At 42.2% G+C, this 26,201-nt stretch overlaps 1 protein-coding gene and 1 long non-coding RNA gene across 22 annotated transcripts in view; both read right to left on the bottom strand.

Moving 5' to 3' along the window:
- RBFOX1 (RNA binding fox-1 homolog 1) overlaps positions 1-26,201 on the bottom strand; it is a 1,450,244-nt gene that overhangs the window by 943,393 nt on the left and 480,650 nt on the right. The gene's annotated exons all lie outside the window — the stretch shown is intronic.
- On the bottom strand, positions 20,490-23,554 carry LOC310692734. The gene is made up of 3 exons (XR_014518870.1): positions 23,229-23,554; positions 20,714-21,006; positions 20,490-20,584 (listed from the first exon to the last, which is right to left on the bottom strand). It is a non-coding gene; the product is annotated as an uncharacterized lncRNA (long non-coding RNA).

Here is a 26,201-nt window from a genome sequence, read left to right as displayed (position 1 = left end):
TTCACCCTCTACTGTGGTCTCATTAAGGATCAGGAAGGACTGTGCCTTCTATCTGCATTGAGGAGGGGGAGAAGCTCCTACACCAAAATATTGATTTCTTACAAATGCAGAATGGGTATTATGTGGCACCTGTAACAATGCCAGTTCCACAGATTGAAATGTTCAAGTGGGCCTATACGGGGTAATGTGATCTTGCAAGTAAACTGGTCCCGAATTGTTTATATATTAACCATAACAAGTTGCAAATCGGCAAACACTGGAGATTAGCAGAGATGTTATATGCTGACAGGGTCAATTGTGCTGCAGCGTTCTTCACTTACTGCAACTTCTAGATCAAGTGCAAGGCAAGCCCCATATTTAGATTTCTGTTGAAAGCTTGTTGAGGATATATAGTGGAATGGTGTGCTTAACTCTGCAGGTAATATCCATTCATGTGCAGTGTTCTGCCATAAACGTTCCAAAGCTGTTGATGAATATATTTTTTAAAAAAACATTTTGGGTTTTGTTTTGTTTTAATCCATAGCCTCCAAACAACATCAACCCATTATTGGTGTAGAAATCATCAACAGTGTGGAACTGCAGTGTCATCCAGTGGTCTAACAGATTAACACACATTATTTCTTCAGATGCCTCTTGAGGCAGATAATATCCAAAGTTTGGAGTGTACATTTTGAAACAATACATTTGGAAATGAATTAACAGAGAAACCTAACCCCAGGGTCTGCAAATGAGAAAGAGAGAAATGTCCACATTTCATAAAAGACTGTTAAGTTGAAAACACAAAGAGAAATGTGCAATTGTAGGCAGTAGGAAGGTGAAACAGCTAAACAAGGGCCAGGATTTCTTTTTAAAAATTACTTAAACACATCCAGCTTCCTTGTAGTGGAGCAGGCAGCAGAATTTCCCACCTTTACAGCTGACCTCCACGGCGCAACACAAACTTCTTCCAGCCACTAGCCTGTTGAAGTGTTCCAGTGAACTGGAAATCTCAGTCATGTCTTTGTTAGGATCACAGCTCAATAGCAGAACATCTACTTTACATGCAGAAGGTCTCAGGTTCAATCCCCAGCATCTCTACATTGAGCTAGGAATGTCTCCTGTCTGAAACCCTGGGAAATAACTGCCAATCAATTTGTAGACAACACTGAGCTAAATGGAGAATTCGTTTGACATGGTATAAGGGAGGTCCCTTAGTAATTTTTTAGTTGGCCCTAATATGGGTCTTACTTTTGGAATTTTTCGCCAATGGACTATCAAAGCTACCTGGAATTTTAGTCCAAAAGATGTTTACTTGGAGGCAATTCCCATTGCTTTTTTTTTTTTTAAGGAGACTATATATGCCTTGGTCTCTAGCCTTCTGATAGGTTTTCTCTCTGCCTTAAAACATGCAGGATAGAATGGTAAGGTCTGTCTTCCTTATGGGTTTTTAACATTTTACTCTACAGGAAAAATTAAGCAGATCACAAAACCCGGCAGACTTCAAATACTCTCAGTCACCTCTCTAATTCTATAAATAACCTCTGCACAGTAATGTGTGGCATATATAAAAAGCAGTGACAAGGTCATTTTCTTTGAGCAATTTGTGATCAGTTACCATAGCAATAGGAATATACAGCAATGACGCTGGGGAGGGACATAGTGAAAATAAAGGATGCCTCTTTTCACCAGTATTTGCCTCAGTTCCTCAGAATATTTTCACCAAAAAGTTTAGTTACAGGGATCTATGCTAGGTCTTCCACAGTGAAGGCAGATCTAAATAATTCATTCAGGTTCTCTGTACTCTCACTTTCTTCCAGTGGCACACTTTTGACTCCCTTGTTGTCTAAGGTCCCACCATCTCACTAGCCAGTTTCCTGTTCCTAATGTATTTTAAATAACGATTTATTCTTGGTCTTAATGTTTTTAGTGATGTGCTCCTCGATTTTTCGCCCTTTGTGCAGCCATTATTCTGTGCTTGCAGAATGGGGTTATGGAGAAAATATTGTACACAGTTAGATTTTCAACAGCAGTTAAGCACTGAAAATCCTATTAGATTCAAATAAACTGATACCATGCTTTCTTTGGAACTTCTAAAACCCCAGCTAACATAGCATGGTCCCATTTCCTCCTTTCTTTTTTACACTGCTTGGCTGCTTGTGTGAAAGTATATTAAATTCAGAAAGTTGTTCATAACATCTACCACAGCTGTGATATTAGATTTCCACATTTTTCACATCCAAGCACATTATAACATCAGCTACTACGCTTGACCTAATATCTATGGATTTAATCATGTAAAGCGTTTCCACTGATGACAACTTTCGTCTCTCTGACCAAACAGGGAGCAAATTATTCAGCGGAAAAAGGTCATTCATCCAGCAAATAAAAAACTCCTTCCACAAACTGAATAAGAGCAAAGATAGCCAAATAAGTTAGGTATATACAGTATGCACAAACCCTAACTAGTAAAAGGAAAAGTTTGAAATCAGAATTATCAGTCCAGACATCTGGGAGTATCAAACAGCCTATGACTTTTTTGGAGGCAAATACAATGAATTAGAACAGAAATGATTGGCTGAACATTGAGACTTATTCCTGTGCTAATAAAGTTTATTGCGTGGACAGGCGAAGTCCCCAGATCCCGCGCGGTCCCCCCCCGTCATGTGAAATAACGACTCATGACAACGTGCTATGGGATTAAATTGGCCACAACTTTATTAAATTTCAAATGTGGGTAGACCTTGGCTCAGGCATTGGGCGTTCTCCCTCCCCAGTCCCCAGCCGGGGACCTAGGGAGCATCAGGGTTATCCAGTGGGGGGGGGGATGGGCCGGCTGGGGCTCTGGAGCCAAGTGAGGATTCCCAGGTAAGATCCTCCCTCTATTGTGTGGGCAGGTAATCCCTCCCCTACCTGGCCTGGTCTCCTTGGCAACGCTTCCCCCAGGTGGGATTGGACAACTGACTGAGGTAGGCGGAGACCTCCAGGTATCCCACCTGAGGGAAGGCAAACCAAGCCTATGCTGTTGGAGCCGCTCCAGATCCAGGGGCTGCGTGCGTCCACGCAAAGGGCGCCCCCCGTTTTAAGCGTGGAGCAGTCAATGTGACTGAGGAGAATATCTTCCATAATATAAACTCCTGAATAAGAAATACATTAATAATAGCAATAATTGTATGAGGTCATAGGTGTCAAAATCCACAGGCCCCATCTACATGAGAAGTGGCTATTGAAGTGTCTAGAGACAGTAGAAATTGATGAGTTGGCTTTGTTCACAGGAGGAATAACAACTCTCATACTGCTAAATTTGTAGAGAGGTGGAGTTGTTCCGTCGATCATTGGAACGTGAATTGTAGAAACGTAAGGATTTATGAAAAACCTTGGTAAAAAATGGATTATTTTGTTTGATTTTCTGAATAATAATGAAATAAACTAGAACCTCTGAACTAGATTTAGTTTACAGAACTACATATCACAAGTTGATATATACTTTTATTCACTTAGTCAATGTTAAGCTGATGACTGCAGCTTTGTCTGATATTATGACGCACAGTGACATCAGCTGCAATATCAGTACCTGGCATGACTGGAAATTTTCCAGGGGCCCAGTACCCTGGCAGAGCCCACCACTGAAACTGCCCCCCCCCCGATCCCCTGCACACAGAGTCTTTCACTCACTGCTGCACTGGGTGTCCAGGTCTATCTGCCATTTAAATTCCTCACCATGTCGTTGACAAATGCTACGCTGGGTTGTAGGAAATTTAAAATCAGACCTGGAAGAAGCAGCCCAGCCACCAAAAGATAAAGTCCTCCTGAACCCATTGATGGATGGAAGAGTTGCCAGAGCACACTTTGTCCATGGTTCCCTAAAACCTGGAGCTGGCCTTTAATGGCATAAGGGGTGACATGATGACTCTGTGGCAACTTTTTAAAAGATGAGTTGGACCTTCAATAAAGTGTTGTATAGAAAAGTGTCCCTTTTCAAGTATCTGGATGTCATGCCCTTTCTCTGGATATTATAGTGCATTCCCTAACCTCATTTGTCGATTTTCATCCCTCAAGTCAGACAGCATTTCATGACCAGTAAGCATGCTAAGTCTTCAGGTGACTTTGATTTTGGTCCCTCCCCTGTTTAGGGTTTCTTCCCCTGTAACTCACACATACATACATACATAAATACATACATATACACCTTAAACTACAGTTCTCTCAAGCCTGCTCTGTACAATGAGGGGAAACCTTTAGCTCTCCAGAGGTTGCTGAACTGCAACTCCCATCAGCAGTCAGGGCTGATGGGCGTTGTAGCTCAGCAACCTCTGGAGGGCCAAAGATCCCCCACACCTGCTGTTGTGCAGTTTGGTAGGTAAGGATCCACAACCAGATGATATACTTTGCTATTAGGATATTGTATTAGAAAAATGAATGCAGGATACTGAATGTAGGTGCTGAAGACACACCTCTTTCCCCTGGCCTTTGACATCTGAAATGTGAGTTTCCAAGACCCTGTGACTGTAATTGGTTTTAATTGGTTTTAATTCTGAATTTTAAATTGTTGTAACTTGCCCTGGGACCTGCTGGTGAGGAGCAGGTAATCAATTTGATAATGGCATACCCTTCAACATGCCACAGCCCCAAACCGGGATGAATATCTTCCAGGCCATGCTCCTGGGTGAGTCATATTACCTATGTGAGAGTATGGAGCCCCAAAATGTATGGTTTTGGTCTCTGTGCATGGAGGCCAAAAGCATGGAGGCAAAAAATGGGATGTTCTAATTTAATTGGGACAGTTGAGGGGTATGCAGTGCCAGATTTACGTATAAGCTGAAGAAGCTATATCTTAGGGCCCCACTCTCTTGGGGGCCCCACAAAAATTTAAAGGAAAAAGAAACTGGATTTATATTTCCAAAATATAAGATAAAAAACAAAAATAAAACCTACATACAGCAACAGTGCTTTGTGTTGTTTCTGGACCTATTAGGTGCATAAATTACCATATAGTGTATATTCAACACAAAAAACAGCAAAAATTTGTTGTTGACAAAGGACAGCTGGACATATAAAGGGCCCCATTATCTTCTTTAGCTTAGGGCCTCATAAAACTTAAATCTGGCCCTGGGGGTATGTGTTGATAATAATGATGATGATTCACAAAATGTACCAATGCCTAAGTGCAGCTACCATATCTTAAGATAGTATACCTGGTGACAGTCTGGTGGACTCAATGATTCTAATCCATAACAGGCAGATCTGGTATTCTCTGTGTGCCTAACAAGTCTCACCAGCATTTATAAAATAGTCATATCTTGCTTCTTGGCTTCCCATAAGCCACTGTGAGACCAGGATGTTGGACTAGATGGGCCATTGGCCTGATCCAGGAGGCTCTTATGTTCTTATCCTTATCCTGCAGAATAATGGTCATTGTGGTTATGTTCTTCCTCTGCTACTGGAGGCCGTATGCCTCTGAATGCTACTTGCTGGGAATCACAAATATGGAGAGTGCTTTTGCACTCAGGTCCTGCTTGTGGGCTTCCCATAAGAACCTGGTTGGCCACTGTGAGAACAGGCCACTGAAATAGACGTGCCTTTGGCCTGATCCAGCAGGACTTTTCTTACGTTCATAACACAAAACAAGAATGTATATTGAGGTTACCTAATAACATACTAAGAACCTTTCCAAGCAATCTGCATAGTTCAAGAACATTTCCACCGCATGCCACAGTATACCCGTTTCCCACCTTGAACGTTGCCCAACTTAATCTTAGTAGCAAAAAAGAGGGTTTGCATTTATCCTGATGTTTGGGGAAAATCTTCCTTAAAGCCAAAGGGAAGCTGGAAGCATTTGCCAGCAGACAAGGACTCAGAATAAAAGTACATTGTGTTTTGGTTTCTTTCCCACACCATGAGCATTGATGCTGCTGGACTAGTGACTCGGCAAATGAAATAAATGGGAAAGGTACTTGAGGCACTCAGATGAAGAGCAAATTTCAATTGAGTTCTTGAAATTGCATCAAAATCATTACAAGGGTGGCTTAACACCCACTGTAACACAGTTGGGCTTTTGAAAGCTTTAATTGCATTAGGCTGAAAAGGGACAGTTTGGGATGTTAAGCAGAAGAGAGAGAGAGAGAGAGAGAGAGAGAAACCTGAGATTTACATATGAGTGTCAACCATGAGCAAGGAAGGGCACACAATTTTCTATTAGTGACAAGTGCAAAGTCAGAAAGATGCACTGTGGAAGTGTCTGTGAATTTTAGAGTTAAGTGAGCACAATTTATTTTAAAAATATCAAAATGAAATCTCTCGCATGATTATAGATGAACATCAACACATGTTTAAGGGTTTAGTATTATACTATCCAGTGTTGATGGTTGTGGATGAATACACAAATGAAACTCAGTTGTAGGTCCCATGTTTGAAGACTGGCATATCCAAGTTGGGCTGGAGAAACCTCCCCTACCTGAAACCATGAAGTGTGTTGACAGTGTTGTTCTTAGGAGGCTATTTGTGAGATCACAAAGAAGGCATGGTTGCTAGATAATATGACCCACCTCCTATTGGAGTGCTTGCCAGTGCCATGATAGACGGAATCATGCAAATAGTTGTGAGAAGAAAGATGGGAATTGTGTGATGCCACAAGAGCACCAAAATAAATAACTAAGTATGTAAGTAAGGCTGCTCCCCCCCCCTTTCAGTTGCTCTTTGGAAGCTTCCCCCAAATGAATGGGCTATATCTGAGTTGGTGTTTTAGTGGGGTCTAGAGCAGATTAAGGCAACACCTGTCTTAAGACATAGGCTAGAGTTAGGGACATTAATTAGAAAGTTGAGATAATTTCAATCTGTTTTAGTGTTTTAACCTTTGTATGGTTGTGATCTTTTTCTTGATTTTCTTGTGTTTTGAGGGGAACTGCTTTACAAAAAAACCACAAAAAACCCCGCTTTGCAAAACTGCTTACATACACATGAACAAAACTTTCAGAACACTCAGAAAGCTAAAACCATTCACCAAGGCTGAACACTACGGGAAGTGCTCCAGGCAGGCAAACTATATCTGCCCAAATGGAACATGGCCAAGAGAGAAGCACTAATTATTTCTGTAAAACTCGTACTCACACTGAAAAGAGAGAGAGAAACCTGTACCAGGTTGACAGCATCCATTTATCCATTTATGGAATCCATTTATTCTTTGCAAAGTCTGGTTTCACCAGTAGTATTTGCCAATATACGGTACCTATTTTCAGAAATATATGCTCTAAGTGGAAATGTGCAGCTTGATGGAGACACCTGTGCTGACCCTGACTGCCAGGTGAAGGACTTGAACTCCCAGCTTGGTTTCTACCAAAAACTTCAATGCTTAAACCAAAGTAGTACAAGCAAGGCACAATTACAAGGTACAGCAGGTGTGCAAGAGGAATAGATAAATGGCCAGGTGCAAACTAAGCAACATGCCCCCTTGGACCTTCCTTTTCAGGGGCAGAATGGGCAGAGCACCAACATGGCAAATGGCTGGAGTCTTCAGATTTGACAAGCAGACAGGAACCACTGCTGGTTGGTTCAGCTTGCAAGGTCTGTTTATGCCAGCCTAGTGCTTGTTAGTATCTTGGCTCACAGGCAGAGGTACCTGGCCTCCCCCGAGGCAATTGAGCGAGATACTGTGTTTACCTTCTGTCTGCAACTGCCGGCAGGCTAGGTAAACAAACCCGGCGATTCTTCTCATTAGTCGTGAGAAAGAACACACCCTCTGCTTCTCTGCTTCTCTCTCCCTCCCTGCATTTTCCCAGGGAGGGGAAATGAGACAGACAGGAGCCCTTTTTACATGTTTTATTCCTGTCACTCAGCAGTACACAGAAATGTGACTGTTCCCTTCAGACTCCATCAGAAGAGACACAACTCCTCCCCTGTACTTCCAGTACAGGTCACATGACACACTGAGCTAACATCCGGTGCTCAGTACAGAGAATAGGCTCCACCTTTTCTCCAACAGTACATCTGCAAAACACAACATCCTGTTTTGCATTCCAGCCATCTGGAGCTGGCTTTTGCCTTGGTGCTTTTTCCCAACAGTGCTGGCATCTCCGTGTCGTAGGAGATGGAGGCGGAATTGGCAGTGGTTCAGCATCCAATTTACTCTCAATAGAGGAAGAGCTGGGGCTGACTCCATGACAGGAGGAATCTGATCAGGGATGCCACCAGAAGAGAACACTCCTCTGGTAACCCACTTGGTCCACCCCTGGATCTAACTCTCCATCCTCCAAGCTGCTAGCTCCTCCTCTGGACTCTGGCACTTCTTGGGGTCCCCAGCAACACTTTCCCCATCCTGCTAGGGCCCTCTTCATGGTCATCCAGCTCCAACTTTCAGAGCGCCTCCCATTCTCAGGATCAGACCACTTCCTCCATGACACCTCCATGGATCTCATGACATCACCCAACTTCACTGAACCATCAACCTTTTGGTTTGTGGCTCCACACAATGTAACTGTGGTATACCCAAGGGAACCTCAAGATGGCAACCACCCTGTAAATGAGGGCTAGGCAATATTGTGACCTCCAGGTATCACAGGACTACAACTCCCATCAGTCCCAGCTAGCATAGCCAATGGCCAGAGATGATGGGAACTGTAGCCCAGCAGCATCTGGAAGACATCCTGGTTACCCCTGCTTTAAATGCATACAACTATGTGCAAAGATGGGGAAAGAACAAGCACCTTTATAAATTAGACATATATTTTATATAGGTTATACCTGTATGCGTGCTGAAGAGGACAAAGAAATCAGATGTGGAGTGCCCTAATAAGGTCTGCCCCTCACTGCTTCATTCCAACTGTATTAGAGTTAATTCTTAGAAAGGTGCAATGGAATGTATATACCTGCCTTTAGGAGGCACTCTAAGGACTTAACCAGGTAAAAGTTGCAGAAAAGGGGTTTGACAGATAGAATGAGAGACCTCCAGCTTCCCTTTACCTTTAACCTATTGAGCTGACCTCTCTGTCTCTTTTCTGTTTAAACTGATACATCTTAGGTTGCATCCTGTTTTAGTTGAGATTCCTGCATTGCAGGGGGTTGGACTAGATGATCCTTGGTGTCCCTTCCAACTCTACAATTCTATGGTTCTATCTACTACTCAGGTTTATTATGAGACATTAGGTTAAATATTGTGGACGAGAATATGGTGCTACTGGAAGTAGTTAGGTATTTCAATCAAACAATTGTTCCACCCACCTTGTAGGTTGCAAATAAATAAAATTAATTCAAGATTCTATTTTAGTGCTCATTGGAAACATTTCTGAACACTAAGTTACTGATACACTGTATACCTCATTTAAATCCTCAGCCTGATATGAAAATTACTTCTATTTGTTCCATTTTTATATGTAATAGCCCATTCACTTAGGTAACAATTAAAGTAGGTTTCAGATTGATTACAAGATTCCAAGTGTAGGCAAATAACCCCTTGCTTTCATTACTTCTTGATTGTTCAGCAGAATTCAACTCAATAATATGTGTAGAGGGCAAAAACTTTGTTCTCCAGTTCCACAATATAGCAGCTGCAGTTTCTGGCTCAGAGTCACTGACATAGCAGCATATTTCATCTATATATACTCTTTTTTCTTCTTCAAAGTAAAGTTTTTATTCTCTTAAACCCAACCTTTTAAGAAACCAAACGGTAACATATTTCCACTTTTATACTGCAAACTATCAATATATTTATCCATAAAAGTTTTTTTTCTCCCTCAGCCTTGATTTCCCCCTAGTATTTCAAGCCAAATGCAGGATGTTGAAACAAAAAACTCAACATTTCTATTTTAAGTGAGAAAAAGTGTTTTTCAAGAAGCTTTTTCAAGCATTATCGAAGCACCACTATACGGGGGGACGGGGGACGGGACGGACTTCTTTCTCAGAAAATCAAGAGAGATGAACAATGCAATGCTCAGAGAGGCTTAAAAAAAAGAATTCAAAATTAAACAGAAAACAAACATTCCATGCTCAAAAGACTAAATTATCAACACATGGAGTTCCCCAATACACTGTTCCTTTGTATATCCAGTTATACAGGAAATAGTACGAGGTCACTTCCTGCAGAAAGACCATAGCTCAGTTGTTAAGAGCATCTACTTTGCATGCAGAAGATCTCGTTTTTAACCCCCTGCATCTCTAAGTAGAGCTGGGAAAGCCCCCTGCCTGAAACCCTGTAGAGACACTGCCAGTTAGTCTATACCAGATAGAGGAAACCTTTGGCCCCCCTGATGTTGATGAACTTCAAGCCTCATCAGCCCTAACAAGCATAACCAATGGCCAGGGATGAAGAGAGCTGTAGTTCATCAAAATCAGGAGGATCAAAGGTGTTGATAACATTGAGACAGATGGACAAAGGGTCTGACTCAATGCAATAAAATGAGGCGTGCAGGGAAAAGGCACTGATAAACCATTTTTTACTTCTTGAAAACAATTATGCAGTGCCCTTCAATTAAAAGTTCCCAGGGTGGTCTTACAATAACTAATAAAAACAAAACAAAGAAGTCCTGCATTATATTCTTGTGGAGAAGTGGTAAAATGTGGGCTAGACAATATTACTGTGAGGTGGATGAGTGCAGACCAATGATTCCTTGTCATCTTGGAAAAAAGTGGCAAGTCAGTGCTACAGGATTCTGTCCTGGGCCCCACTGTTGTTCAACAATGCACCAGTACAGGATGGGAAGCAAGTGGCTTGACAGAAGTACATGTGAAAAGGATCTAGGGGTCTTAGTAGACCATAAGGATAACACGGCAAGAGTGTGATGCAGCAGGGGGCAGGAAGCCAATGCAATTCTAGGCTGCATCAACAGAAGTCAAGTGTCAAGGTGAAGAGAAGTAATAGTACCACTCTATTCTGCCTTAGTCAAGCCTCCCTGGAGTAACTGTGTCCAGTTCTGGGCACCAAGAAGGATATTGATAAGCTGAAATGTTTGAGAGAGGAGGGCGGCCAAAATGATCAAGGGTCTGGAAACCAGGCCATATGAGGAACAGTTGAAGGAGTTGGGTATGTTAAGCCTGGAAAAGAGAAGACTGAGAGGGGATATGATAACCATCTTCAAATATCTGAAGGGCTGTCACATGGAAGATGGAACAAGCTTGTTTTCTGCTGCTCTGGAGGATAGAACCCTAACCAATGCCTTCAAGTTACAAGGAAGGATATTTCAACTAAACATTAGGAATAACTTTCTGTTCTCATCTCCCCTGATCTGTCCACAGATGAGGAATCAGTTGGAGAAAAACATACAACTAATATTAACATCAAAAATGACTCAGAAAACATTTGTTGCTGTGAAATCTTGTTCTCCTTTATAATACATCATAAAACAGATTCTATCACAACTGGCAACCAAATCAAGAAAAACCCTAAGTCCCCCCCCACACACACACATTTCCCCATTTTCTGGGGAAAATTCAATCACATTCTGGTGTATTTCCTTTAAAGGAAGTGAATAATTCCCACTAGAAAAAAGTCTTACTACTGGTCCCCTCAAGCCACATCAGAAACATGCTTTTTTAATCAATTGTCACCCTTCCACTTCTTACCCTGTATTGAATTTTACTTTAATAAATTTTGTATTCAGCTCACAGCTTAGACTAAAACAACATTACAAAGTAGCATCCACCCCCCCAACCCCCACCCGCTATTCCGAGAGCTTCACAGACAGTGAGAATTATGAATTTATCATTGAAAGCCTGTCTAGCTTCTCATAACCACCAGCAGGATAACAGAAAGATTTGATTTAATATTGTATTTCTCTGAGAATTTTATTTAGATTTTTTTATATAGTGCATAGTACTAGCAAGACTTGTAAATAGGGACTCTGAAGTAGCCCATTTATAATAGCAATCACAATCTAATATCATTTACGCCTCCAGGGCTTGGAATGATATTGCCCACATATTGCACTCTCCACGGTTACTTACAATTCACCAAGAGGAACAAACTCCTCCTCACAACGAAAGCCATCTTATTTCCTTTGACTTCTCATTTCATTGTACAGAGGAGTCTTGTAGGATTTTTTTTAGGGATTAAAACAGTTCTTCCCCCTGTGTGCCACTACATCGCAGTTGTTTAAATTGCACAGCCATTCCAAAAAAGGCCTTCTGTGAATGAATGCTCTTTGCAGGAAACAAGTTTAGACAATAATCCAGAGGTCATCTCTCAATTTGGTTTCTTGCAAGGGATAATCAACAAATCTGGTGTTCCAAAAAGCCTTCAAACCTACAATTTGTTGGCCATTGAACAGAGGGCCAACAAAGCATGTGGTGGCTGTGAAAAGGGCAGGCTCCATACTAGGGATGGTTAGGAAAGGAACTGAAAATAAAACTGCCAATATCATAATGTCTTTATACACATCTGTGCTGCAACTGCATTTGAAATACTGTGTGCAGTTCTGGTTGCCTCACCTCAGAAAGGATAGTGTAGAGCTGGGAAAGGTTCAGAAACGGGCAACCAAAATGATCAAGTGACTCTTCTATGAGGAAAGCTTGTGACACTTGGGACTTTTTAGTCTAGAGGAAAGGAGAGTAAGAGGTGACATGATAGATCTTTATATAAATATGCATGGCATGGGGAATGTGGAGAGAGATAAGTTTTTCTCTGTTTCTCATAACGCTAGAGCTTGTGAGGATTTGGTGAAGCTGAATGTTGGAAGATTCAGGACAGATATAAAAAAAAGTATTTCTTCACACAGTGCATAGTTTATGAAATTCGCTTCCGGCGGCAGGCACTGATGGCCACCAACCTGGATGGCTTTAAAAGAGGAATGGGCAAATTCATGAAGAATAAGGCTATCAATGGCTACTAGCTATCAAGGGCTAAGCCCTACATCCACAGTAATGCTTCTGGGTATCAGTTGCTGGAAGCCATAGGAGGGAGGGTGCTCCTGTGCTCAGCTCCTATTTGGCGGTTTCCCTTGGGTACCTGATTGGCCACTATGAGAACCAGATACTGGAGTAGATGGGTCACTGGCCTGACGTAGCAGGCTCTCCTTTAGTTCTTATAAACAATTCAGTTACTATATAGCAGCTTTCCCTACTTTGCAGTGTTTTGGACAGCATCTCACACATTATCCCTGACCATTGGCCATGATGGCTAGGGCTGATGGAAGCTGAACTCCAGGACAGCTGCAGTGTACCAGGCTGAAGAAGGCTGATCTAATCCATATATTGGCTTGACTCACATGTCAGCCTAAGGCAAACTATGGCTTACGATAAACAAGCAAGCATGATGGTGCACAATTAGAATATCATTGCTTTGCTCCCCCTCCGCTCGTCCTGTTGCCACACTACAGGAAGCTAAGCCAAGATTTGTGCTTAGCGTTACGTGCAAACTCAGGCTCATGGTTTGTCTCTCTCCAAACAAACCATGAGCTGCAGTCAAAGTTTGTTCTTGACTTATTGCTCATGGTTTGCTTGGGGGAGACAAACAGGAAGCCTGGGTTCACAAGTAGAACCATAGCTTAGTTCCCAGTAGCATAATTGAGAAGCAACTTTCTAAGTGCACACACACATCTGTTTATTCACACTTCACTGTGGTTTGGCTCAGGATTAAGTGTGAATAAGGCTTACATACTAACCCAGGCCCTAGCTGAGGATGAATGGATCATCCTATTTCTGGTTTGCCTCAGTTTCTCACATGGATTTATGGGTCCATTCTGTCCCTTTCCCACATTAATCTGTGAATTTCTTTTAAAAATTCATTTGAAGATTCATATTTGAATACATACCGTATTTTTCGCGCTATAAGACGCATCAGACCACAAGACGCACCTAGTTTTTGGAAGAGGAAAACAAGGAAAAAGATATTCTGAATTTCAGAAGCCAGAACAGCAAGAGGGATCGCTGTGCAGTGAGAGCAGCAATCCCTCTTGCTGTTCTGGCTTCTGTGATAGCTGCGCAGCCTGCATTTGCTCCATAAGACGCACACACATTTCCCCTTACTGTTTGGGAGGGAAAAAGTGAGTCTTACAGAGCAAAAAATACAGTATTTTATCTCGTATGCATTTCTAACTGCATTTTATTGTAAGATATATGTTTTTATGCTTTTGGGTACTTTTTAAAACTGAGGACTGTATCACAAAATTCAGAGAAGTGCAAAAACCAAATGATAATTACATTGGGTCATATCCAATATTACACCTCCTCATAGAAGACCCACTGAAATTAACGGCATGAATAATTTAAGGCTATTACACTGGTACCTCGGGTTAAGTACTTAATTCGTTCCAGAGGTCTGTTCTTAACCCGAAACTGTTCTTAACCTGAAGCACCACTTTAGCTAGTAGGGCCTCCTGCTGCTGCTGCGCTGCTGGAGCACAATTTCTGTTCTCATCCTGAAGCAAAGTTCTTAACCTGAAGCACTATTTCTGGGTTAGTGGAGTCTGTAACCTGAAGCATCTGTAACCTGAAGCGTATGTAACCTGAGGTACCACTGTAATTTAAATAGGTAAAAGTTACTTGGATACAACCCTTTTCTGATTCTTTTCTTCTTCTTCTTGCAAATGTGATTTAGGTCACTTCACTTAAAAAAATGCAGACCAAACAAAATGATTCTCAGTCTTCAATCCCAACAACTGTGACCATTAATTGTAATGTTATGTTTGCACAAAAAATGCAGTGACTTTAAAGATAAAACACTTCAAAAACAGAATGCTCTCTCTGATGATGAGAGTAAATAAATACCATTTTGCCAAGTCCAAGCCACCTATTGACTGTGATAAGAATGGCCATTTCCTTTTATATCTAACACAGAAAGCAACATTTACTTGCATCAGAATATGCAACCTTCAAGAGACCCTGATGCCTTTGATTGTCTTAACTGCATCCACATGTTTTGCGGGTTGGCGGGGGAGTGACAGCTGAGGCTCTTGAAGAAGCATCTTGCATGTTTGCCTGAGGCAAAATAATGGAGCAAATAAGATAGCTCAATTATTTGTATATATATATATTTTAGAGCAGGGGGATGTGGTTCATTGTTTGGGTTGGATCCAATCTCCCTGGGCTGCCTTGGATAAGGCACTTCTCAACCTCAGCATAATGGAGTGAAGAACCTTCCTCTTGTCAGAGACGGTAGCCTGGAGGCAAGTAAGTTCCAATCAGGCAGACAATCTAACTAGACGATAAAAAGGCAGTCAAGGCAGGGCAGTCAGTCGGAGAAGCTCAGTCCCTTGCTGAGCAGCAAGCCACTCTTATAAGGGAGCCAAGGTAGTGGCAGAATCCATGCAGGACCAGGTAAAACCCTATTGACCCCAGAGCCCTCTCTTGAGGCAGTAGCTGTAGTACTGCCCTATCTGAACTGATAGTGCTGCATTGTATAGGCCAAGTGCTCCATCCTCTACAAGTTTCTATTGTGGCACAAAATTAAGCACCTGGGACCCATTGCTAGAGGCTCTGGCTCAAAATTCCCAATGAGCTTAACATCCCAGTTTTTAAAAGAGCAGTGGAAACACGATATATTATTGTTTTTGGGAAAGATTACTGCTATTGTGTGGACAAACAACATGCTGCAATCACACACACTGGGAGATTGAGGAGTCTAGCTGAGTGAGGAATGGAAAAGCAACCCTCAAAAGTCCACCCTTTCTAAATTATTCAACAAGTCCCTGTCACAAATATTGTCCATTGCAGCAACTACCTGTGATGCATCACTAGCATCATGCTGCTTTAGCCTCTACTCAGGCAACCATCCACCACTCAAAAGTGGAACACCCATAGAACTCATTGATCTTCTGCCTCATCTCCATCTTCATCCAAGTTTGATGTTTCTTCACCAGAATTCAAATGTAAGAGTGCCAGCATCTACTATCAACTGCTCTGTAGAAATGATCCCAGAGCAGGCTGGGGGAGAGGGAGCCAGCTGAAGACCACCCCAGGAGCTGCCCCAATTAGACTATCCCTTTGTCACCTATTTCCATTGCATGAGCTATCAACGATCATCTGGGAATGAACCTGATGTGTTTTTGATTTGTTAACATTTTATTATATTGTAAAATATGAAACTGACTATTAGTTGCAAGCAAACTTGTTTGGATTTATATACTGAAAGGTGGGGTAAGCTGGCAATAATGCATAAATCAAAATTGAATAAGGATTGGAAATGCAAAGAGAAAGAAGGTACTTTCTATCAGATGTAGTAGTCTAGCAGTAAGGTTAAAGCTTACTGGGAAATTATATATAATGAATTGAAAAAGATGTTTAAAATATCATCTGTAAAAAAAAAACAAAAAAACAAAAAAAAACACCCCAGAAGCTTTTCTTCTGGGAATTATAGGGGCAGAACTACCTAAAAAGTATAGAAATTTATTCATGTATGTGATTACAGCAGCAAGAATGTTATTTGCCCAAAATGGGAAAGAATAAGTCCCGGCGAAAGAAGAATATATACAAAAACTTATGGATTATGCAGAAATAGTGAAACTTACTGGAAAAATAAGAAATCAGCAAACTTTTAATAAAATAATGGAAATGGTTTATTGAATATGTACAAACAAATTGTAAACAGATAAGGACATTGGCAGGATTGTTGTAATAAACTGCAGTTTCACAAGAGCAAACAATTAAAGTAGATGAATAAAAGAATAAGTTAATTTAGAATATGCAGGAAATTATAAAAATAAATTTAAGGAACCGCAGAAAGAGGAGGCAGGAAGTCGAGTTTTGAAATGTTAAAATGACTGTAAAACTATTGAAATGTCTATAACTGAAAATCATAAATATTTTTTTAAAATAAAAAAATACTTTGTGAAGGATTTAGGAAGTTTAAATGAGACATTTGCAAATGATGTGTGAGTGCCAGAACAGACATACACCATTCTAATTCTTGATAAATTCAGATCTGTAGATGATATCCTTATTACAAAAATGTGGTGGTGGTGTTTGGTTAAAAGCAGCTCTTTGTCATGGTCATGAAGTTACACATTAACTCTATTTGTGTAAGCTTTTTCTGGGCACTTATTGTACAACAGCAGGATAGATGCTATATCAACACTGCTGTTGCTCTTTGTAGAAGCTTTCTAAGCATTTTTTTAATAAATTAAAACCTCCATCATTCAAGAGGCGGCAGGTGGGGAAGGTGTCTTTATATAGAACCCTTGCGTAATGAACAGTGTTTAATATATTTCTGGTTCCCCTGCTCCTTTCAGCCACTTTGATAGCATCACTTGTAAGGTCGTGACCAAGGTAAAGGGAGGGCATTTTAAGATTACAAACCTAGACATCTCAAGTGGATTTTTATGTATTGTTTACTAATATTTAATGGCACTTCTAATGAACAAATCCCAGTGGTATTTAATGTTTACCGAAGAGTACTGCATTCAAAATGTCTGGTGCCTATTTAATTGCTTTTTGTAGTCAATTTCCCTACCCCTCAAGGCTCATTAGTTTGTCACCTAATCATTCCACACAATACTGTGCCCTCTGTTTTCCCTTCTGTTCCTTCCAGGGGCATATAGTTACAGCTCCAGCATTAACATCCCTTGGTTGCAACCACTGTGTTCCTTACTTTTAAAATGAAAAGAAAACAACAGTTCTGAAAAATGGGGGGCTTGCAGTTATATAACCATGAACTTTAATCATTTGCATTAGTATTATATTTTATAGTTTGTTTCTTTGGTCTGGGTTGCACAGCAGGATAAGCTCAGCTATGGCTTACTGTGACTGTGTGCTAAAGCATGGCCTCCTGTAGAGGAGCTTGCAGCTTGCTTTGCTCCTCTACCCAGTCCTTTGCATTCCAGCACTGCACTCACCTAAGCCAGGGCTTGGTTTACTATGGCATGGGTTTCTCTTGTCCTGACTTGCACTGGATGAAAAACTCAAAATTGGGTTACAATTTCTGCAAAAAAAGGAAGAAGCTTTAATGCTCAATTCAGTATTGTACACAGGCATAGCACAGGTCAAAAGCACAACATGCATAGCTAAGCAAGCTAAGATGTTGATTACACCCCTTAGACTCTTGTTAGAAAGCAGTGGGGTAGGAATGGCTTTAGTGTGGCAAACAGAATGCATCTTTTGACCGGGCAAGCAAGCAGATACCCTCCAAGTGTCCTGATTTTCAAGGGACAGTCCTGGAATTACAAAAGCCATCCCAGCTTCTGATTTGATCCTGGAATAGCTCTATTTCCTCTGCCAGTGCCATTGCTGCCAGGTTCAGGGAGGAGGGTGAGGCAGCACTTGTTCTGAGCAGTGGTGCTGAGGGAGCATCCCATCGCCTCTCCATGACCTTCCCATGACTGCTGCTGCTGGCCTCCTTCATTGGGCAGCTTGTAGTGGCTGCTAAAGAGAAGGCAAGGAGGAAGAGAGGCTGCAGTCACTAAGATCCAGTCCCATGCAATGCGCCGTGTCTAAGGGGTAGGCAGAAGGCATAGGGCAGGGCTGCCCTGGATGGGAAGAACGGGGGAGCAGAGCGGAGTGGAAGGAGTCTTGATTTTAAAAAATAATGCTCTGTGAATCAGTGTCTCATCTTGCCCCTTTCTAAAACTTATTTTATTTTTTAGGTGTGTATTTTTCTTTCTGTAAATCTACAATAAAATAAAATAAAATTAGGATCGAGGGGTTTTCTCAGGACAGTGGAGGGTGTGTGTACTGTGTCCTATTGGTCTGGTGGTGACGGCACTTGCGCTTCTTCCAATAGGAAATGCTCTGGGGGGGGGGGTTGAGGAGTGTCAGTTGGGCAGGAGTGATAGATGTGCTTCTTTCATCTGAGGAACATCCCTGGACAACTCTGATGCCTTGTAGGGCTTGGACATATCCCAGCCCATCCCATTGGGCCACCCCCCACAGATCGTTCTCCTCCAACTCCTCCCATCCCTTATATCCTGATCCCACCCCCACCCCCTCCAAGAAAGGAAGCAGCACACAGCACATCATTAAACTATGGAACTTGCCCCCAAAGGAGGAAGTGATGGTCACCAGCCAAATAACTTTAAAGGAGGATTAATAGAGTAGAGGGGTATTGAAGACTGCCAGCCAGGATGGCTATGATGTGCCTCTGCAGCTGGATGCAGTAATGATTCTGTATATCAGTTTCTGGAAACCACATAAAGAAAGAGTGCTCTTGTGGTCAAATCCTGCTTGTGGGCTTCTCATATGCATCTGGTTGGCCACTGCGAGAACAAGACGCTGGACTAGAAGGGGCCATTGGCCTGATTCAGCCAGCTCTTCTTATGTTCTTTTGTCTCCATGGGACTCATGAAATCACTCATCCTTAACCACCTGTTTGTTTTGGTATGATGCTATCCTTGAAAAAGCAGCCCAAATTTAGAACAAAGCCAATTCCAGGATGAATCTGGCACTTGGGTGTCTATTAATACATCTGCATCTAGCATTGACAATGAGCTAAAAATATCAATACAATATCAGCAAGCCAAACAAAGTCTATTCACAGCATGCCACACGATCCTTTATTCCAATGAGATAAGTATCTTTCATAGCCGACTTGCGAGACTCAATACTAGTTTTTATCAGGAAATCATGCAAACTGCTTGAGACAAGAAGAAGCAAGGAGCAGCTCATAACAAGCGGAGCTTTTAAAAAACGCTCTTTAAAACTGACAGATCGGAAAGAAAAGAAAGGAAACGGATCTTGAGGAGGAGATTAAAAACTAATTTCTGCTCAGGTCTCTTTTTTGCAAAAAAGAATTGTTTACTGGAATAGACAGCTCCTACACCATTATCATAAATCTTTCGCTGAAAATATATATGACAAGAGTTTCCAAACTGGCTGGACTACAATATAAATGGCTTATGCCCATTTTAGAATCTTTATGTGAACGGTCTGGTGCTTCAATTAAAATTAATATATTTAAGTGTGAGCACTGGAGGTCCCAGAGTTCATTCACACACACACAAATTTTCAGGTGTGGATCTACAGGAATCAATATTTTGAGGGTGGGGGGCTGAGTAACTATAAATTAAAACATGGATTTCGTATACTTACATATATAGGGAGGAATCCTATGCACCAGAAGTTAGCATGCAGCAAGCCAGCATAAATTAAGCTGGTGTTAAGTAACACCAGATCCAAACCCCATTCAGCAGCAGGACAGCTGCTCTGCCTAAGCCTGGCACAAGCAAAACAAGTCTTTAAAGTAGTTTTCTATGCTGGGTTGGCAGGTCAGATGAATGGGCTGAGGATCTAACATAGATCCCCGTTCTGTGGTACTGTCCCCCATGCCCTGGAATACCCCCTTTGGAAAGGAAAATGGAGAGCAAGGGTGCAGAGCAGTTTTCATACATTCCCCAATAGTCTTAAATAGTGCAGCTTGATTTTGTCAAATATCCTTGTGCGCCATTAAATATGTCTAAGATGCTAAACATATAGCTTTATACTACGCTGTCAAGTAGTAAACACATATTTCTGCACTAAAAAGAAGTTTCTATGAAGTTCAAAATGCTGTGCATTTCAAGAATGGAGCACTACATGAACACAGTGACCTCTGCTGGCATACTGAAAACTAAAGTTCTAAACAGGTAATATTTACATAGTTAAAACATTTATACACAAATCAGGTGTACCAAAAGGGAAACATAAATGCCAGATGGAGCACTCAGAAGCTGCAGAAGTCTCAAAGATCTCCTCAGTCCCAGTCTCCTTATTACAGTCCCTAGGGCATGACAGAAAACACTGAACACCCTGTTTGTTTTTAAGCCACTGAAAGAAATGTTAAAAACAGGGAATATAATAATAGTCCTTCTCAAAGGAAGGGAAGTTTTAATTGAGGATGGCAACTTACTTTTCAAGATGTTGCACTTTGTAGGCCTCCAATATCACACTCAATTTTGAGTGTTTTCCTGGTAGCAGCTTTCATTGACTCAACATCTAGGAAAACACTGGTAGCAGCTCTCCAGGTTTTCAATTCAGGGCATTCCTAGCCCTACCTGGAGGCTTCCAGTGATTGACTTTCTGCATGCAGAGCAGATGCTCTACCTCTAAGCTGTGGCCCTTCACCATTTTCCATTGGGAAGGCATACGATAGCAGTGGGTTTATTCAACTCCCTATTTTTTATGTCATTCAAAATGTACCTGCTGAAAACCAGATCACTATTATTAATACATTGGATCAAGGCTACCATTAATTCTCTTTCAGGTTCTTTGCATTCTCTAACAAATCAATGATTCACACTAGCACTCTTTCTGTTGCTTTGTGAAGCTCCTCTTAATAAGCTATTCACCCAGTGATCCATCATTCACAGAAAGAGTGAGAAGCTGTATAAAGGAATCCTCTTCCAAAGTCCAAAATCTTAACAGGGAAAGTTGTTAATGCAAAATCTAGAAGATGGTTCTTTGCATATTCACCAGCCACTGAAACATCAAGGAATTACCCTCCATTTCTCAGTCTCTAGTCACTTAGCATGCTAACAGGTGGGATTTTGTCTTCTCCAGTCACCAGGGTTCAAATACCAAGAGGGCCACCTCTGCCGATCTTAGCCCCCAAAGGTGCCTAGCACAAGATTTAAAATCAAAGCACATACATTGAAGTAGGGGTGGCCAATCCTTTTTTTTTCCCTGTCAGGGGCCACATTCCTTCTGTTAGGGACTGCAGGGAACACCAGTGATGGGTGGAGTCATGTTCTGCATCCGCATTAACTGATCTGTAATAAAGTCCGCTCTGCTTCAATTTTCATCATGGCTACCTCATATTAGAAATTCCAAACCTACGCTGGTCTAGTCAGAAATATGCCCCAGTGGGTTTTATGTGTTATTCTTGTATACATTAGTAGTAGTGGTAAAATGGACAAATGCAGTTACTGTTCTTGAAAGCAAGGGAAAGTAATTCCTTTCCGACTTTAGTGTGCTACACACAACTACCAGAATGGCAAGAAACAAGGAGGAGCGAACAGAAAGAAGGAATAGAGCAGTTTCAAAAGGCATCAGGGATTCATAAAAAAAGATCAAGAGTTGCAAGTGAGTCATCTGTGCATTAAAAATACTGTGTTGCATTGCCAGATGTAAACTATAGAGCAAATCTTCAGCTGGCACAAGATATACACTGAGAACCATTGAACTACAGAGAATTCTTGTCAATTACCGTATTTTTCGCCCTATAGGACGCACTTTTTCCCCTCCAAAAATGAAGGGGAAATGTATGTGCGTCTTATGGGGCGAATGCATGCTTTCGCTGAAGCCTGGAGAGCGAGAGGGGTCGGTGCGCACCGACCCCTCTCGCTCTCCAGGTTTCAGCAAGCTATCCGCAAGCCTCGCGCGCACCGGGTGCGCAAGGCTTGCGGGTGGCAGCCTGCAGCCCGAAGCACAAGGCGCGCTGCGGAGCATGGCCCCTGCTTCAGGCAGATGTCCACAAGCCTCACATGCCCGGCGGGAGGTCCCACTGGGCGCGCAAGGCTTGCGGGCGGCAGCCTGCAGCCCGAAGCATGGGGCGTGCTGCGGAGCACGCCCTGTGCTTCGGGCAGATGTCCACAAGCCTCGTGCGCCCGGTGGGACCTCCCTGCAAGGCTTGCAGGCAGCAGCCTGTTCTGGGGCCTGGGGTCGGGGGAAGCTTGGGCTTCCCCCGTGCCAGCCCCGCGCCTGGGGGGGGGAAATAATTTTTTTTCTTTATTTCCCCCCCAAAAAATCTAGGTGCGTCCTATGGGGCGGTGCGTCCTGTGGGGTGAAAAATACGGTATGGCAAACAATGTTAAACAATTAAATTATTGCTACTGATACATTTGCACATTTGTAATGTGCCCAAGTTCAGAAAATTCAGAAGTTATGGCTCCTGTGGCAACTGTACATTTGGCCCATTTATGAATGTGTTTCTTTCTATATCACGTTCTACACGCCTGAATTTACGAGTTGAAACACATGCTGTCAATTCATTTTATGCTTGCTTTGGGTACTCTAAGTTTAGCTGTCGTGCCTCATGTGTGCTTTAATGGAAACTTATGGCACAGAATTTAAACAACAAAAGGGAAGGAAATTCATAATTACACATTTCACAAAGCCCATGATTCAGGGCACTGCAAGATACAGATTAAGAAATAAATTTTACAGAACAAAGACACTGCATATTACACATGCACAGTGGGGGCCAAGCGATGGATGCAGCAAAGAACAAGACAAGCGGTTTTATTTTATGTTTTCAATGCATCCTAAAAATCAGTAATCCACTTACAATATACTGACAGCTTCCCTCCCCAATAAAAATAAAAATAAAAAGTGTTTTCACAAACACGACTCATTTGATTACACAAATTAAATACCATTTAGAGCTCTTTGAAACATGATTTTTTACACTTAATCATATAGCTCACCTCACCTTTGTCACCCCTCTCCTTCCAACTCTTCCCTACCTCCTCTCCCAGCCTTTTCTGTTTTCCCTTTTCTGGGTTCCTTTTTAATTCTGTTTTGGCTGAGAATAGGTGCCTCCCTGCTTTCTCGCTGGTCATCGCTAGTGGCACATGGTGTTTGGAAGCCAGGAGAGCAGTGGTGCCCCCCAAAATGTGGAAAGCTGCCTTAAATCCATGGCCTCCTCTTGCAGTGTCGGGAAACAGAATCCACGCCACAGGGCTTGTGTGACTCCACATTGTACTCTACAAGAACAAAGGTGACCACGATGACTGTAACAACTACCGTGGCATCTCTCTGCTGAGCACTGGGAGGAAAGCCTTTGCCTGTGTAGTTCTCAACAGGTTACAGTCACTTTCCGACAAGGTCTATCCTGAGTCACAATGCAGCGGTAGATCTCAGAGGTCCATAGTTGACATGATTCTCTCACTGCCCCAGCTGCAGGAGAAATGCCATGAGCAGAGATGCCCCTTGTACATCGCCTTCATGGTCCTGATGAAGGCCTTGGACTTAGCCGAAAAGGACCCTTCACACTGTTCAACAATATAGGATGCCCACCTACGCTTCATAAGATGATTGAATCTTATGTGGCACCACTCACTATGATGGCTCATACTCACAACACCTATAAAGAGCAGTGTGAAACAGGGCTGTGCTTTCACCCCCAACTCTCTTTGGCATATTCTTCCCCCTGGTGCTCTCTTATGCCTTCAGCTTGACTGAAGACAGTGTGTACCATAGGAGCCAACTCCTAGGGGCCAAGGTCACTTCAACCCCCCCCCCCAATAAAATATTTGAGGGGGCCTCCCCCAACAAAATTGATAGGCATTGTCATTCAAATGGGGTGGGTGTGTGCTGTGTCTTGTGGTCAATCACCTGCTCCCCCTTTTATTATTTTTATTGGCACCCCTAGCTACTTTCATTCAAGTAGCAATGCAGAACTGTTCAACCATATGTTCCTTCCCTACAAACCTTCCTGGGTTTGACACAGGGGACCTTCTTGGCTGTTCCACCACCCTCAGAAACTTGGGAGAGGGTGGCCCATAAGTTCCCACAGAGGTGTATCTGGCAATTTCATTACACAGTTTTTGGCAAATGTTGAAGAGGCACCTCTTTGCTCCTAGCTTTCATCATGTGTGCTTGTGGGGGGGTATGTGGGGGGGGAGTGGGGGGGTATGGACCCCCATTATTTCTGTTATTGAGATTTGTTTAAAATTGTTTTTCGTGTTTGTTTGTTTTTAATTGTAGCAAACCACCATGGAGAGATAAGTGCTGAACCACATCTGCCATGTTCAAAATCCGTGTGCTACTTTATAAAGCAGCTGAATCAGAAATATCATTGCATGTAGCTGTGATTTTATAACATTTCATTTGGAATTCCCTTTCAATTTCCTCCCCTGCCAGTTGACAGCTTTAATAAATAATTTAAACCGCTAATATATAAAACATTTGCATCTGCAATGTATACCGAGTTAGGGGAATGGTGCCTGTCGCCTCTGATGGAACTGGGATATACTTCTACTCTCCAGAGGGGTAGTTTGTTTCATCTTAGGAGCAGCCCAGAATAATTTTACACTTGCCAAATAAAGAGCTGCCCAGCATGACCAGCTTTGAGATGAAGGGGCTGAAGCAAGCTGCGTAAGATGCAGGGCAGCAGGAAGGGTAATGGGTTAGCTTCTTGCATGAAAGGTGACACGCCTTTTGTGGATTGCTGAGGTTTCTGGATTCACTCCAATTTAACAGCTTCAGCTCTTCTTTCTACCTGCATGTGGGTTTGTATTTGCCAATTGAGAGCAGCACTTCATAGATCTGACAAAGTGAGCTCTGACCCAATACAGCTTTTGCTGCAATAAATCTATTAGCCCAATCTTTGCCAACTGGTTCCCTCCAGATGTTTCAACTCTCATCAGCTCCAGCCAGCCCAGCTGATGGGAGTTGAACTCCAAAACAAATCAAGGGCACCAGGCTGTGTTGTCCTTTAAGGCATAAGAACAGAGAAGTCATCAGCTGCATCAGGGCAATGACCCATCTAGCCCAGCATCCTGTTCTCACAGTTGCCTGCTAGATGGCTATGGGGAGCCTGCAAGCAGGACCCAAACACAATAGCACTCTCTTCATCTGGTTTCCAGGAACTGGTATTCAGAAGCATTGCAGCCTCCAAATGTGAAGAAGAAGCAACATCACCATGGCTAGCAGCCCTCAACAGCATATGTCATTACATTCACTTCTTCACACAGTGCAGAGCAGTTAAAAAAGGAATTTGCTGTCATCATGTGTGGTGGAAACATTCTGAAAATACTCCCATTCTCTTAGCAAATAATTTCAGGCTTAGGCCTAAAAGTTGGCCTGCTAGGCCATGCCTGACCCTAAGTGCATTCTCAATTCTTCCTTTTCAGGCAAAATTCTGTTTGTTTGTGTTTTAAAAATGATGCCAATTCCTTCAGTTGCCTGACTGCTTAAGACCATATGATATCAGGTGAGTGGCTTCATCCCTCCTGTCAGAGACCCACAAATGTCTCGCCACTTCTGGATCCAGGCCTCCAGTTGGATCCACTTCCCTACCTCTTCAACTTCTATTATATTTTTTGGGGGGTTCACTTTAAATTGGAAGTCCTGGACCTGAAGGACAGCTTATATAATTGAAGACACACAAGCACCCAGCCCCTTATGAGTCTGAGATGAAAGTCTTCAAAATTCAAAATGCTTCTGGGAAGAAACTGATTGATAATGGTTTTAAAATACTATAAATTAACTCTGAAAAGTACAATTAGGTTGTGAATTATCAAAAGAGGTTTGCAGAAGCCTTTGATGCTTCAGTGGGTGAAGACACCAGCATATTGCATAATAAAATATAATTTTACCCATGCAAGCTCCAGGTTTTGGTCATTATTTTGGCCATACTTAAGAAACTGCAAAATAAGCAGTAGCAGCTGGTGATG

This window comes from Podarcis liolepis (genome assembly GCF_965112155.1).
Source record: "Podarcis liolepis genome assembly, chromosome: 14".
NCBI lineage: Eukaryota > Metazoa > Chordata > Lepidosauria > Squamata > Lacertidae > Podarcis > Podarcis liolepis.
The sequence above is the reverse complement of the archived record's forward strand: the minus strand, read 5'-3'. Positions and strand labels throughout refer to the sequence as shown.